This window comes from Muntiacus reevesi, chromosome 16, assembly GCF_963930625.1.
Source record: "Muntiacus reevesi chromosome 16, mMunRee1.1, whole genome shotgun sequence".
Lineage (NCBI taxonomy): Eukaryota > Metazoa > Chordata > Mammalia > Artiodactyla > Cervidae > Muntiacus > Muntiacus reevesi.
In genome coordinates, this window is record NC_089264.1 from 2,318,234 (window position 1) to 2,335,664 (window position 17,431).

Genomic DNA, 17,431 nt, shown 5'->3' on the forward strand with positions numbered 1-17,431 from the left:
AGGGACTTACTGTATGGGAAGATGAAAGAATCCAAGTCCATAATAATTTCTTCTGACATATTTCTAATTAACTGAGGGGCTATTTTGCCTGTATCCCCAGAGCACAGAGCACCTCATCCTTGCCTTTCAGAGTGTTTCTATAGGTCAGCTACTGCAGTGGCTAATGATTCAATCCTTATAGAACTGGATGACAAAAGACATTACTTAGTTCACAGTGCCCCATGTAGTTCATAAATCAACTAAGTTTTTGGAGGCATTTCATGACTAATTTATTAATGGGGCATAGGAAAAGCCATTTCTAGGTCTGGTAAGGATTTCTTTGGTAGACCAGTCAATGTGCTATTACTGGGCCAGGCCTTGTTAATTGTAGTAAAGAGTCTCTGGACCACCTGTCTTACTAATCTGCTATGGCCCAGGAAATTATTTCCTCTTGTTGTTTTTTCCCATATGTAGAGATACATTGATCTCTTATATAGCCATATATTTGGTCAATAATATCAAGTTGTCTAAGTTATCATTATTTTTATAAGAGACTCAGCCGCATATTTGGTAATGACAAGAAACAGTAATCCTATAAAATTGAATACAAATAATATAACTAGTAGCATTAATAGAGTCATAAATAGATATTTACTTATGCAAACACCATCTTCCAACAACACAAGAGTGACTCTACACATGGACATCACCAGATGGTCAATACCAAAATCAGATTGATTATATTCTTTTCAGCTAAAAGTGGAGAAGCTCTATACAGTCAGCAGAAACAAGACCAGGAGCTGACTGTGGCTACTGAACATAAACTCCTTATAGCAAAATTCAGGCTTAAATCGAAGAAAGTAGGAAAAACTACTAGGTCATTCAGGTATGACCTAAACCAAATCTCTTACATTATACAGTGAAAGTAACAAATAGATTCAAAGGATTAGATCTGATAGACAGAGTACCACAGAACTATGGATGGAGGTTCATAACATTGTACAAGAGGTGGTGATCAGAACTATCCCCAAGAAGAAGGTATGTGAAAAGGCAAAATGGTTATCTGAGGGGGCCTTATTGAGAAGAGAAAAGAAGCGGAAGGCAAAGGAGGAAAGGAAAGTTATATCCATCTGAATGTAGAGTTCCACAGAATAGCAAGGGGAGGTAATAACGTGTTCCTCAGTGATCAATATAAAGAAATAGAGGAAAACAGAAAGAAATAGAATGGAAAGACTAGAGATCTTTTCAAGAAAATTAGTTACTAAGGGAACATTTCATACAAAGATGGGCACAATAAAGTGTAGAAACAAAATGGACCTAAAAGAAGCAGAAGATATTAAGAAGAGGTGACAAGAATACACAGAAGAACTATACAAAAAAAGATCTTAATGATCCAGTTAACCACTATGGTGTGATCACTCACTTAGAGCCAGACATCCTGGAATCCAAAGTCAAGTGGGCCTTAGCATTACTATGAACAAAGCTAGTGGATGTGATGGGATTCCAGTTGAGCTATTTCAAATCCTGAAAGTTAATGCTCTGAAAGTGTTGTACTCAATATGCCAGCAAATTTGGAAAACTCAGCAGTGACCCCTGGACTGAAAAAGTCATTTTCATTTCAATCCCAAAGAAGGACAATGCCAAAGAATGTTCAAACTACTGCACAGCTGCATTCATTTCACACACTAGCAGGGTAATGCTCCAAATTTTCCAAGCTAGGCTTCAACAGTGAATGACCAGAGAATTTCCAGTTGTTCAAGCTGGGTATAGAAAAGGCAGAGGAACTAGAGATCAAATTGCCATTATCCACTGTATCATAGAGAAAGCAAAAAAGTTGCAGAAAAATATCTGCTTTTGCTTCATTGACTACTCTAAAGGCTTTGACTAAGGATCACAACAAACTGTGGAAAATTCTTAAAGAGATGGTAATACCTTACCAACTTACCTCCTGAGAAATGGTATGCAGGTCAAGAAACAATAGTTAGAACCAGGCATGGAACAACAGACTTGTTCAAAATTGGGAAAGGAGTATGTCAGGGCTGTATATTTTCACCCTACTTATTTAACTTTTATTCAGAGGACATCATGAGAAGTACTGGGCTGGATGAAGCACAAATTGGAATCAATATTGCTGGGAGAAATATCAATAACTTCAGATACACAGATGATACCACCCTAATGGCAGAAAGCAAAGAGGAATTAAGAGCTTCTTGTTGAAGTTGAAAGAGGAGAGTGAAAAACCTGGCTTAAACTCAACATTCAAAAAGCCAAGATCATGGCATTTGGTCCCATCATTATATGGCAAAGAGATGGAAATGATGGAGACAATGACAGACTTTATTTTCTTTTCTTGGGCTCCAAAATCATTGCAGATGGTGACTGCCATGATTTTAAAAATAAAAATAAAAAGGATGCTTTCCCCTTGGAAGAAAAGCTATGACCAAGCTAGACAGTGTATTAAAAATCAGAGACATTGTTTTGCCAACAAAGGTCCGTATAGTCAGGTCTTTTTTTTTTTTTTTTCTAGTAGTCAGGTATGGATATCAGTGTTGGACTGTGAAGAAGGCTAAGAGCTGAAGAATTGATGCTTTTGAGCTGTGTTGTTGGAGAAGACCTTGAGAGTCCCTTGGACTGCAAGGAGATCAAACCAGTCAACCCTAAAGGAAATCAGTCCTGGGTATTTATTGAAAGGACTGATGCTGAAGCTGAAGCTGACACTTTGGCCACCTGATGAGAAGGGCCCACTCACTAGAAAAGACCCTGATGCTAGGAAAGTTTGAAGGCAAGAGGAGAAGGGGACTACAGAGGATGAGATGGTTGGATGGCATCACTGACTCAATGGACATGCATATGAGCAAGCTCCAGAAGATGGTGAAGGACAGGAAAGCCTGATGTGCTGCAGTCCATGGAGCCACAACAAGTCAGACATGACTGATTGAGTGACTGAACAACAACAACAACAAAGTAAGTATTTAAGTCTAGGGGTTTTCAAGACTTGGGCATGGATTGCTTCAGACAGAAATTAGATTTTTCACGTGATTCATTAAATGAATTATATTGAAGTATTCATCTGGTATAAAAACATAACATTTAGTTGGAAATGTGGCACAGACATCTTCCTATAAGGATATTGAGGGCCATGTCATTTTATAACATGAGTTTTTTCATCATAGAGACCTCAGAATTCATTAGACTATAAGCCTGATCATCATTGTTTAAGACCTGTTGAATGAATTTGTTAAGGCTTTAATATGAGTGATTATATATTATATTATAATATATATATTAATTAATTAATTAATATAATATATAATATATTATATACTCCAATTCTCCTGAAGACACACACACAAAAATCACTACAAAATGATCATACCAATGAAATATAGGTTTCTTGATGTGTTAAACTTGTACCAATAGTAAATTTACTTAAGTCATATTTAAATTGGCTCTCAAATAGCCTTATATCCAAGAGAATCCTAGGGTACTGTCTTGTTCATCCAGGTGGATGCCTGGGCCATAAATTGGTACCACAAAGCCATTCTGTTCCATTAGATATAACCCAGTATAACCCTGGTCATCTGACTCAGTCTATTTCATAACAAATTCTGTTTGTAAGGGTAATAATACAGTGGCATTGTTCATAAGGCACCCAACTCAATTTTCTAGTGTAATTAGGCTTACCCTTAGTATGATTTAATTGTTACCAACATAAGGAGGCCTTTAAACTTGAATGGCCATAGCTTGGTGTTGTCCATATAAACCCATTCTTAATTGCAGATGGTTTTCTCCCAGTGAGCAGGGAGTTATGGCTTTATACTGGGATTCAGTTCTTTGTTCCAATTGAGTAATCTTTAAAGAAAATTCACATTCATGGCCTATGTTAGAGAAGGTATTATTGCATCAGTCAAGTGGTAGGATCCTATCTAGTAACATCATCGGCCCAAATAGAACTACAACTCCTTTCCTCTAAAATGAATTTTCTGGGGGCCATTCAGTCAAAGCCTTATGGAGGAGAAATTCACCAAGATAACAGGAACTACTGACTACAGACCCAACGACTGGATAGATTTCTAAAATCTACATTATGGCCATGATAGAAAAACTTTTGATTCATATGCAAAATCTAAGAAAGCACTATATGGGTCAGGTCTGACATCTTTGGATAGCTATTTGTTTCTGATTCTTATCCTGGGGTGAGTGTCATTTATCCTCTGTTTGGAAATAGTTTTAAGGTGATTTGGGGGTCAGCAATCCTCTTTAGACCAGTGTAATACAGAATTTTGGGTAACTTAAAACATCTATTAATTAGAAATTATTACTATTAGAAATTATTAGAAATTGTCAACTTTTGAAAAACTTAAACTTCAAGTGAAAACTAAGAAGCAAGCAGTTACAAATTATATTTTTCATAAGCATTCTGTAGATTGGCAAACCCACAAGCACTATTTATAATTTATAATTCCTAAAAACATACTTTCTTATAATGTCTCAGTGTGACACTAAATGTATTTATTGAGTCTTAAATATCTTTAGTTTTTCTGTAAAAGAAAGCTTGTATGAAGTAACTAATGCTTCAGGATCTTGTTGTTTTTTTTTTTTTTTTTTTTGAGAATTATCTGGACTTTCATAATTTTACTTAATTTTGCAAAACTGAAGTTTCAAATTACCAAAATCTGGAGAAACTATTTTAAGTAGACATACTGTAAAACATAATTAATCCTAAAGAGTTCACACACACACACACACACACACACACACACACACACACACAAAACAGCTTACCTTATTTATTTTTAATTTACTTTTAAAAATATCATATTAGTGGTAAAGAATATGCCTGCCAATGCAGGAGTCTCAAGACACATGGGTTCGATCCCTGGGTTGGGAAGACCCCTGCTAGAGGGCATGGCAACCCATTCCAATATTATTGCCTAGAGAATCCCATGGACAGAGTAATCTGGCAGGCTACAGTCCATAGGGTCACAAAGGGTTGGACATGACTGAAGTGACTTAGCATGCATGCAAGTTATTTTTCTAGCTAACAAATTTTATAACAGAACTAACATTTTATTTGACTTCTAGAAAACCTAGGTACAATAAAATTACTTATGTTGATGGCCCTAAAGACATGTCTGTATTAATTAAGCCAACAAAACTATACTCAGAAAAGTTTTCTTCCAGCTCCTGGGGTGATCATGGAAAAGACACCTAAACTCTCTATCCCTTGGTTTATTCATCAGAGCAATGAGTAATTTCCTCCCCGGTCCCCATGTCCATAAGTCTATTCTCTATGTCTGTTTCTCCATTGCTGTCTTGTAAATAAATTCTTCAGTACCATTTTTCTAGATTCTGTATATATGCATTAGAATATGATATTTCTCTTTCTCTTTCTCACTTACTTCACTCTATATAAAAGGCTCTAGGTTCATTCACCTCATTAGAACAAGATTGCTTTGGCTATTCGGGGTATTTTGTGTCTCCATACAGATTTTGAGATGTTTTGTTCTAGTACTGTGGAAAATGCCGTTGTTAATTTGATAGAGATTGATTTGAATCTTTAGATTGCCTTGGTTGGTAGAGTCATCTTGACAATATTGATTTTTCCAATTCATGAACATGGCATATCTTTCCATCTGCTTATATTTTCTTCAACATTTTGCTCAGCATCTTATACTTTTTGGAGTACAGGTCTTTTGTCACCTTAGGTAGGTTTATTCCTAGGTTTTTTTTTTTTTTTTTTCCCCATACAATGGTAAGTGGAATTACTTCTTGAATGTCTCTTTCTAATCTTTCATTGTTAGTGTATAGAAATGCAATAGATGTCTGTATATTAATGTAACCTTCAGCTTTACCAAATTCATTGATGAGTTCTAGTAATTTTCCAGTGGCATCTTTAGGATCTTCTATGTATCTGTCATCTTCATGTCATCTGCACACAGTGACAATTTAACTTATTTTGCAATTGGATTACCTTTGCTTCTTTTACTTCTTTACTTTTACTTCTTTACTTCTCTGATTGCTATAGCTAGGACTTTCAAACTATGTTGAATAAAAGTGCTGAAAGTGAAAAAAAAAGTGTTGAAAGTGGGCATCCTTGTCTTTTCCCTGATTTTATTTATTTATTTATTTATTTTTCTTACACTGTTGGTGGGAGTGCAAACTAGTACAGCTGTTATGGAGAACAGTGTGGAGATTTCTTAAAAAACTGGAAATAAAACTGCCATATGACCCAGCAATCCCACTTCTGGGCATACACACTGAGGAAACCAGATCTGAAAGATACACGTGCACCCCAATGTTTTTCCTGATTTTGGAGGGGATGCTTTCAGTTTTTCACCATTGAGTGTGATGCCAGATGTAGGTTTGTTATGCATGGCCTTTATTATGCTGAGATACGTACCCTCTATGCCCACTTTCTGGAGAGTTTTTGTCATAAATGGGTCCTGAATTTTGTTGAAAGTTTTTTCTGTATCTATTGAGATGATCATATGGTTTTTATTATTTAATTTGTTGATATTGTGTATTGTCTTGATTGATTTGCAGATGTTGAAAAATCCTTGCATCCCAGGGATGAATCTCACTTGATCATGGAGTATGATCATTTTAATGTATCATTGGATATGGATTGCTAGTATTTTGTTGAAGATTTTTCCATCTCTGCTCATCAGTGATATTAGTCTATAATTTTCTTTTTTGTGTGATATCTTTCTCTGATTTGTTAGCAGGGTGAGGGTGAGCTCATAAAATGAGTTGGGGAGTTTTCCTTCCTCTATGAGTTTTGGAAGAGTTCAGAAGGATAAATGTTAACTCTTCTGGGAAAATTGGCCTGTGAAGCTGTTAGGCCCTGAACTTTTGCTCAGGGAACAAAAGTTGGGAAGTTTTGCATCATGGTTTCAATTTCAGTGCTTGTGATTTGTCTGTTCATATTTTCTATTTCTTCCTGATTCAGTCTAGGAAGACTGTACCTGTCTAAGAATTTGCCCATTTCTTCCAGGTTGTCCATTTGATTGTTGTATAGTTGTTCATGCGGCTGTGCATAGTAGCCTATTATTATCCTTGATATTTCTGTGGAATCAGTTGTAACTTTTTTATTTCTAGTTTTGCTAATTTGAGTCCTCTCCGTTTTTTCTTGATCAGTAGACTAAAGGTTTCTCAATTTTGTTTATCTTTTCAAAGAACAACCTTTTAGTTTCATTGATCTTTGTAATTTTCTTTATTTCTATTTCAGTTATTGCTGCTCTGAGCTTTATGATTTCTTTCTCTGTACTAACTTTAGGTTTCATTTGTTCTTCTTTCTCTAATTGTTTTAAGTATAAGATTAGGTTGAGATTTTTCTTGTTTCTTGAGGTAGAATTGTATTGCTATAAACTTCCCTCTTAGAACTGCTTTTGCTACATTCCATAAGTTTTGGACTGTTGTGCTTTCATTTTTTATTGTCACTAGGCATTTTTTTTTTAATTTCTTCTTCTTCTTCTTCTTCTTTTTTTTTTTTTTTTAGTGATCCACTAGTTGTTTAGTAGCATATTGTTTAGCCACCGTGTGTTTGTGTTTCTTAGAGTTTTGTTCTTGTAGTTTATTTCTAATCTTATAGCATTGAGATAAGAAAAGATATTTGATATGATTTTGATTTCCTTGAATTTACCAAGGCTTGCCTTGTGACCCAGCGTGTGGTCAATCCTAGAGAATGTTCCATGTGCAGTTGAGAAGAATGTGTGGTCTGCTGATTTTGGATGTAATGCTCTATGTGAGTGAAAGTTGCTCAGTTGTGTCTGACTCTTTGTGACTTCATGGACTCTATAGTCCATGGAATTCTCCAGGCCAGAATACTGGAGTGGGTAACCTTTCTTTTCTCCAGGGGATCTTCCCAAACCAGGGATTGAACCCAGGTCTCCCTCATTGCAGGCAGATTCTTTACCAGCTGAGCCACAAGGGAAGCCCAAGAATACTGGAGTGAGTAGCCTATCCCTTCTCCAGTGGATCTTCCCAACCCAGGAGTTGAACTGGAGTATCCTGCATTACAGGTGGATTCTTTACAAACTGAGCTATCATGAAAGCCCTAATGCTGTATGGATATCAATTAATTCCAACTCATCTAAAGTGTTGTTTAAGGCCTGCATTTCCTTATTGATTTTCTGTCTGGATTATCTGTCCACTGATGAAAATGGGATATTAAAGTCCCCCACTATTATTTTGTTACTGTCGATTTCTTCCTTTACATTTGTTAATATTTGCCTTACACATTGAGGTGCTCCTATGTTGGCTGCATATATATTTATAATTGCTTTCTCTTCTTGGATTGAACTCTTGATTATTAGGTACTGTCCTTCTTTGTTCTTATTGCAGTCTTTGTTTTAAAGTTTATTTTGTCTGGTATAAGTATTGTGACTCTGGCTTTCTTTTTTTTTCCATTTATTTTTATTAGACTCTGGCTTTCTTATAATTTCCATTTGCATGAAATATCTTCTCCCATTCCCTTACTTTCAGTCTTTAAGTGTCTGTAGGTCTGAGGTGGGCCTCTTGTAAGCAATCTATATATGACTTTTAGTTGGTGCAATTAATTCATTTACATTTAAGGTAATTATCAATATATATGATCATATTTCCATTTTGCTAATTTTTGTGGGTTTAATTTTGTATATCTTTTCCTTCTCTTGTATTTCCTGCCTAGAGAATTTCCTTTAGCACTTGTTGTAAAGCTGGTTTAGTGGTATTGAATTCTCTTAATTTTTGCTTGTCTAGAAATCTTTTGATTTCTCCATCAAATCTTAATGAGAGTCATAGGTTCTTCCATTTAATCACTTGAAATATATCATGTCATTCCCTTCTGGCTTGTAGAGTTTCTGTTGAGAAATCAACTCCCTTATATATTATTTGTCTTTTTTCTCTTGTTGCTTTAAATAACGTATCTTTGACTTTAATTTTTGTCAGTTTCATTATTATGTGTCTCAGTGTGTTCTTCTTTGTATTTATCCTGCCTGGGACTCTCTGTGCTTCCTAGACTTTGTTGATTATTTTCTTTCCTATGTTGGGGAAGTTTTCAGCTATTATCTAGTCAAATGTTTTGTCAGGTCCTTTTTCTCTTTCTTCTCCACTTGGGATGCCTATAATGTGAATATAGGTGCATTTAATGTTGCCCCAGTGGTCTCTTGGGCTGTTTTCATTTCTTTTCTTTTCTTTTTTTTTTTTTTTCTGTATTCTGTTTTGCAGCATTGATTTCCACCATTCTGTCTTCCAGGTCACTTATCTGTTCTTATACCTCATTTATTCTGCTACTGATACCTTTTGGTACATAGTTCATCTCTGTTTGTTTGTTCTTTAGCTCTTCCAGGTCTTTGGTAAACATTTCTTGCATCTTCTCCAATCTTTTCCCAAGATCCTGAATCATCTTCACTATCATTATTCTGAATTATTTTTCTGGGATGTTGCCTATCTCCATTTAGTTATTTTTCTGGGGATTTATCTTGTTCCTTCATCTGGGACATAATCTTGTTTCTTTTCAGTTTGGTTAGCTTTCTGTGATTGTGGTATTAGTTCTGGAGCCTGCTGGGACTATATTTCTTATTTATTCTGACTGACCTCTGGTGGATGAGGATAAGAGGCTCATTTCCTAATGGGAGGGACTGGCTGTGGAGAAAACTGGGACTTGCTCTGGTGGGCAGGGCCAAGCTCAGTAAAACTTTTACCCAGTTTTCTGATGATGGGTGGAATTGTGCATCCTCCTTGTTAATTGTTTGGCCTGAGGCGATCCAGTCCTGGATTCTACAGGCTCTAAGGTAGGACTGTTGGTGACCTCCAAAAGTACAGATTCCAAGGCTCATTTCCCAGGATTTCATCTTGGCAGGCCACTGCCAACCCACACTTCTGTAAGAGACTTTCAAACAATTTCAAGTAGGTCTGGCTTAGCCTCCTATGGGTCACTGTTCCTTTCCCCTGGGTCTGGTGAATACAGGGTTTTGTTGTGTCCTCTATGAGTGGAGTCCCTGTTTCCCTCAGTCCTGTGGAGGTACTGTGATCCAATCCAGTTGGGCATCAAAGTCAGATTCCCTGGGAATTTCCAGTCCCTTGGCCAGATACCCAGGCTGATGACTGATGTGGGGCCTAGAAACTTCACAGTAGTACAAGAACATTTTTTATATTATTTTTCTCCAGTTGACGAGTCATCCAACCAGTGGGTACAGGATTCAAACTTTTCGTGCCTGTGCCACTCCTACCATTTTGTGTCAGCTTCCCCTTTGTCCTTGGTTGTGGGGTATCTTTTCTTAGTGGGTTCCAGTGTCTTCTTGTTCATGGTTGTTCAACAGCTTGTTGCAATTTTAGTATTCTGGCAGGAGAAAATGAGCGCATGTCCTTTTACTCCACCATCTTGGACCAATTTCAATAATAGCTCTATTCTTTTTGAAGAACTCACTTTTTAATATTTTGCTACCCTTCAGATTAACAGTAGATAAAATAACACCTGTCTTCTTTATATTCTCCTTTGATTCTCTAAACTGACATTCCCAGGATGCCAAAAGTGACATCATTATTACACCCTTGAGATAGGAATGACAGGTGATCAAAACAACAAGCTGGCTTTAAGCCCTATCAGAGTTGCTAATGGGGGCTTCCCAGGTGGCTCTGGTAAAGAGTTCACCTGCCAGTGCAGGAGACAGGGTTCTATTTCTGGGTTGGGAAGACCACCTGGAGAAGGAAATGGCCACCCCCTCCAGTATTCTTGCCTGGAAAATCCCATGGGCAGAGGACCTGCTGGGCTACAGTCTATGGGGTAGCAAGAGAGTCAGACACAACTCAGCAACTAAACAATGACAGTAAAATTGCTGACACTTCTTAGCTCCATGGTTTCTCTGCAGTTTATTCATAAATTCTTTGGCAGTAATTGTAAATTAATATGATGTAGTATTTGGGAAGGACTTTCCTGGGTCTCAGTGGTAAAGAATCCACCTGCTGAGCAGGAAATGTGGGTTCAATCTCTGAGTCAGGAAGATACCCTGGAGAAGGAAATGGCAACTCACTACAGTACTCTTACCTGGGAAATCCCATGGACAGCAGAACCTGGATTGCTACAATTCTTGGGGTCACAAAACAGTCAGACATGACTTGTTTACTAAACAACAGCAGCAAAATATTTGGGAGAAGTGTCTTGTTTGCCCTAGCTTCAAGGTGCTTCAAGCTCTTCTTTACACATTTCTTATTCATGTTTATGGACTATTCTCCAAGAGAGTTACCAGAACCCTCTCAGTCCCTGGAAGAGAGCTGCTTGGACTGACTTTACACACACGTGATCTCAGAAAGCCCATTATTAGTGAATTTTTGTGCTTGCCAGTTTATATAACTTTCCCACCAAGGTTTAATATGCAAACATTACTGATTTAGTAAAGATTTGAATTGTAGGAAGAGTTGAGCTTCATTTCCATTTTCATGTTAAGTCCATGTAAGTCTTCACCCTAACACCAATGGGCATTCTGTTTTCCCCCTCTGTGGTCCCTCAAGTCTTCGATGGAAATTATTGGAATGGTATTTCAAAAACCAGCCCCAGTTTTCCTTTTCACATACTGACTTCACTTGAAATATTTCTGCTTATTTTTCTTCATACATACCACAAAATATCAAAATCCTTAACAAATTTACCTTAGATATCTGAACATAAGCAGTAAGTTTATATTAGACACCTGAATATTAAACATGTTACTCAAATTTTATTTTGTCATCTTTGGAACACATGAAAAGCTAGTATCAGGATTCAAATGTTTTTTTCTTGCTAATTTTCAAAATTGAATTCCTTTTACACCACATATTTCTCTAAGAATAGAAGTTATATTGGTGCAGTAGAAAAAGGAATAGAAATCAGACAATTGGGGTTGGAATCTGGCTCCAGTTTTATTAGGTCTCTTTGCATAAAGCATCTTTTTTGCTCTGTATCTCAATGTTCAATCTTGTCTCGGGGCTATTGTGATGGTCTAAATGTAAGTTGTGTATTAAACTATTTGTAAGCTCAATGTTTCTATATGTGTTAAGTAGTATTTGAGTTCCTTTGAAGACTCACAAGTAGTCTTAAAGTGAGAAGTCTCTGGATCACTTAGGGAATGCTGCCTCTATAGGCCAGTTCAGATCACATGATAGAATAAATTCTCTCTCTGTGCTCACTGGAAGGATAAAGTTCCCACCAATATATATCCGATAGTACGTAAGGCCCAGTAACTGGGATCTGAATGTAATATGCCTTAATTCCCTGAGAAGACAGAGCTTGCATACACCTTTACTGGGTTCACTATGTCCTCCAGGAAATTTCTCATTCAGCATCAACTTTATGAGCTTGCTTATGCAGCCAAAACCTCACCAAGGATTTATTCTTTATTAGTTCCCTTGTTATAATAGAAATATAGCATTGCTTCCTCAATTTTGGGGTGATTTTATTTTCTTTTTCAGATACTCAATAGTACAAGGTGCCAAGGCCAGCCAAACAGATTGTGTCAACTCGAGTCCTTTTCTTTTAGGAGAAAAATTGGATCTTTGCTCTCTGGTTCACTTTTTCTTTCTTTGTGCATGACCTGCTCAAAATTAGAGGGTCAGACATGGAAAGACAGCTGTGTTCACTGCTTGTGTTAAGTTTGAAAATTAAATTGACAGAGAAAAACAGAGGTCCCAGTGTTGTCAGGGACTCAGAATGCAACATCTGCTGAAGTGAGTACCTCCCAGCCCTGACATTTAGGTGAATGGGCAGGACAGGCTTGACCTGCCATTGGGAACCTGAGTCACAGAGAAAACTAGCCCAGGATGGAGCATACTTGAAGAAGAGACAGAAACTTCACTCTCTGTAGTTGTGACTTCCTGCTATCAGCCAACCAGGAGAGGCAGCAATCTCAGTGTAACTTGTTGATCCAGTAGTCAACTACAAGGCTCAGGGTTTTCAACCTCTGTGCTCTTGGCACACTAGGTGGATAGTGTTTGTTGTGAGGGGCTTTCCTTTGCAACATAGGATGTTAAACATCTCTGGCCTCCACCTGCTCTATGTCCAGTAGAATCATTGCTGCAGCTGTACTCAGTTGGGAAAAGCAAAAGCTTTTCCAAGCAAGACCCAATTCCCCTGGAGTGGGAGATCATCCAAATTGAAAGATACTAGTTTAAAAGTAAAGGGGGAGTTCCCTAGTGGCTGAGTGGTTAGGATTCCAGCCTTTCACTGCTGACTCAGGTTCATTCCTTGGGCAGGGAACTGAGATATCTCAAGCACTGAGGGCAAAAAATAAAATAAAGAGTATACTGAGGCTGAAGCTCAAATTGCAGAGTTTATCCTTGTGATCTTTGCTTTTCATTTCTTCTTTTTCCCACCCTCCTGCCCACCATAGTCTCAAAGCTTCCAAAAACAAACTCTTATTCCTGTGTAAGTGTGAAATGACATTTTACAGTCTATCTAGGAAAAAAGTCCTTAATCAGCTTAAATCAAAGCAATAAAATTCTAATCATGGAGTTTTAGGTGTCAAGTTTTTGCAATGTCCTGATTGTAGAAATGGATCATACAAGAAGTATTAATTTTTCCAAAAGTAATCTCCAACATCTGAGGGATTCAGATGTTGTCACTGTTGGAAAGAAGAAATTTTCCTCTAACTTTCTGGGTTTTTCAGACTAATCTAAGATGCAAATTTAAGTGAGACTGATTAATAGGAGAAATTCAAACCAAAATATAATAATGTGTGTACACAGGAGAGAATCAGGAGAACTGAACATCTCACCAAGATGGCCAAAATCCTCAAGATTCATCTATCTTCAGCTAAAAGCAAAAAAAGATGTTGAGGATAGTAGTTTGGGACTTCAGAGGGGAGGAAGACAATTTTCAGGGAGATGTAAAAGTAAATCTTTGGCTAACAAATGTTTGCTAGGCCAGGCAGAGAAAATGGGACACAGAAAGGAATTTTAACAGACTTCGCTAAGTTCTTCCCTATCTATACCTAGTTCACACTGTAGTGACATATGCTGACACTTCCCTTCCTAGAAGAGGTCTTCTCTCTGCTTTTAGGCAGTTAGTGAAAGTGAAATTTGCTCAGTCATATCTGACTCTTTGCAATCCCACAGACTATACAGTCCATGGAATTCTCCAGGCCAGAATACTGGAGTGGATAGCCTTTCCCTTCTCCAGGGGATCTTCCCAACCCAGCCATCAAACCCAGGTCTTCTGCATTGCAGGCAGATTCTTTTCCAGCTGAGCCACAAAGGAAGTCCAAGAATACTGGCAGTTAGGGAGAAAGCCTGAGTTTCTTCCTGAGTCATTTTAGCCTTGTTTTCAGCTCAAAATCATCCACACATTAAGGAGACATGTTTTGTGGTGGCAAATTTTGCTCCCCTACGTCCTCTGCATCAGTTGTTTATTACCAATGGTATCACATTATTGGTAATAACCCATTTGTCCTCTGGCGCATGATTTCATTTGAAAAATTGAGGATATCTAGTCTTAGGAATCCCACCCTATATAGTAGATAGTTGTCATTTTCCTCCTCACTTTCTGTTCTGTTTGGTTTTTTTTTTTTTTCCCAGCAACAGCCATAGATTTTAATTTTAGGTAAAGCCCTCTTCCACTCTTGGTTCAAGTGATCTGAAAGTGTTCTACCTCTGGCTGGAGAAGCAATGCCCATAACGCAGACTTAATCCACTAAGAGTGGAGATTTTGTTGGGCTCATAGGGATAGGGGGATGCTTCTTTTACTGCTGGACTTAAACCTGGAAGAATGTAGGCTGAAGCTGCATGAAACAATCACTGCTCTACAGAGTCTCAGAAAGAAAGCAGACCTGGAAGGGAACAGAGTTCAGCAGAAAGGGGAGCCAGCTGCTCCTGATGGCAGATTTGACCTGAAAGCAACAAAAACATCACAATTAAGTCAGGTTGGTTTGAGCTTCTGAAAGTAACAGCAACATCACAGTCAAGCCGGGTTGGGTTTTCTGTCACTTGCAAGCAGGAGTCATAGTGAAAACATTCAGTTATTTCTGATGCATGTTGGAGTTGCTTCCTGCTTCCTCTACTCCACGGCCCATTTGTGATGTCAGCTGTCCTGCCGCTACTCCTAAGTGCATTGCCTTCTCCGACTGTACTGCGCCCACAGCAGAGTAAGGAGGGAAGCATCGTACTCACTTTGTCCTGGCCATACTGTCTTCTCAGCATGAGAACCGTGGCTTCTGTCTCACAGAGACCCTATGAAAACACTCAACAGGTCCTGTACCTGCCCACCTTGGGATGTACCCTGAGCTACTGGATCTCAGACTTCAAGGATTAGAGCCCATCCAGGCTCCCCTTACTCTAACCCCTGGGTCTCTTCGATGTATTTATGATAACATCTTCTTTTTTTCCAGCTGACAACATTTCATGAGAAATGAATTGTGGTGATTAGAACAGAGCAGAAAACAGCATCAACAAGCTCAATGAATAGGCATTTTCCTAAACATTAAATAACTGAAATGGCAAATTAAAACATTTTGAAACATAGTATCCTTACATAGGAAGGAATCTTGAGTGATCAATGTAATTCAAAGGAACCATTTTATCTCCCATGGATGGAGGAGCCTGGTAGGCTGCGGTCCATGAGGTTGCTAAGAACCGGACACGACTGAGCGACTTCACTTTCACTTTTCACTTTTATGCATTGTAAATGTTATTTTCTTGTTCTATATCCATGGGTATGGTTTACTAAAATTTTGTTTAGAACTTTGCATCTACATTTATGAATTAGACAGTCCTATAATATTTTTCTTAATGTTCTCATTTAGATATTAAGGTTACGCTAACCTCATAAAACAAGACAGAGTCATCCTTTGTTCAGTGAAGTCTGTGCTGCTTGAGACAATTTTCTCCTTAAAAGTGTGAGAGAACCCTTGTGGTCCTAAGTTCTGTATCTGAGGGGCCCTGGTGGGTCTTGTATTCTCTTTGCATAATATTTCTCACTATGGATTCAGTGTCTTTAATGGTTATAAAGCATCTGGGCCTGGGATCCTTAGGAAACAGAATAAACAATTGATTCACAGGAAGCAGGAATGAGGGGCAAAAGGGATGAAATAAAGGACAGAGCTGGAAGCCAAAGTCTGGATGTATTCATGAGTTAGCCTCTGTTAAGCACTTCTGTTGGCTGATTTCACAAACAGTTCCTGAGAACATCCATAATATCATACCATCAAGTTAGTAGATTCAGAATGCATAGCTGAAAAAATTTAGAATAAAAATTCTCCACAAATGAGAAATAGAGAAGAGATCCTCCAATTTAATAAAGAATGTCTACAAATACTTACAGATAGCATTATACACACTGGTGAAGACAGAACTGCTTAAGATGTGGAAAAGGCAAGGATCAATACCCTCATCACTTCTATTCAACATTTTACCTGTACTCCCTGCCAGGGCAAAAAGTGGGAAAAAGAAACAAAAATTAGAAAGCAAGGAGCAAATCATTTTATTTACAGATGACCTGATTGTGAAAAAAATTCTAAGGAATACCAAAAAAGAATATGGAAATGAATAAGTGAATATTGGAAAGCCAATTAAGAACAAAGTACAAGAAAAACTATTATATTTCTCTGTATTCACAAAAAAGTAATTTAAAAATGAAATAGACTATCAATACTTTTATAATAACACTCAAAATGTAAAACACCTGGGAATAAAGTCAATGAAATAATTCACAATACCTGCACATTTAAAACTATGAACAATTACAGGGGAAAAGATTTAAATAAATATGAATAGATGAGCTTCCCTGGTTGTTCAGACAGTAAAGAATCTGCCTGCAATGCAGGAGACCCAGATTCAATCCCTGCGTCAGGAAGGAGGGATTCCTGGAGGAGGGAATGGCTACCTACTATAGTATTCTTGTCTAGCTTGGCAGGCTACACACTCCATGGAATCACAAAGAGTCCACTTTCATAAATTAAAGACAAGAAATCACAAAAAATGCTATTTCTTCTCAATATGCTATATCGTTTCAGTGTAATAGTATTAATAATCTTAGCTCTTTTTTAAGAAATTAACGAAAGAATTATTATTCAATTATTCACCTCTGCATTTCTCTATTGTATTTCTCTTTTGTTGTCATATTCTATATAAATTCTTTCTCTTACCAGTAAATCTAATTTATTGTTAAACCCACTCACAGAGTTTTTAATTTAAATTATCACATTACTCTGTCATTTTAGTTCTAGAAGTTCAATTTGGTCTCTCTTGGAATCTACTGGATAACTTTAATAGACTTTTCTTCTTAATTCATATATTTAATTCTTTAATTTATTTTATTAACATTTTAATATATTGTTTATTTTATGCTTCCAGAATTTGAAGTCATTACACATCAAATTCAGCTGTCAGTAAATTTGCTCATTCCATTCTCATATATGATACATCTTTCCTTGTGTATTTTGAGTTTTGACTATGAGTTCATATATCTTGGAATGTTATATATGAGAATTGTTTTGAGATCTAA

General features: G+C 37.3%; 1 protein-coding gene and 1 pseudogene across 2 annotated transcripts in view; one reads left to right on the forward strand and one right to left on the reverse strand.

The window, feature by feature from the left end:
* Nucleotides 1-9,815, reverse strand: part of LOC136148100 (basic immunoglobulin-like variable motif-containing protein pseudogene) — a 31,150-nt pseudogene extending 21,335 nt beyond the window's left edge.
* The window catches only part of MARCHF1 (membrane associated ring-CH-type finger 1), a 435,397-nt gene that overhangs the window by 146,158 nt on the left and 271,808 nt on the right, over nucleotides 1-17,431 (forward strand). The gene's annotated exons all lie outside the window — the stretch shown is intronic.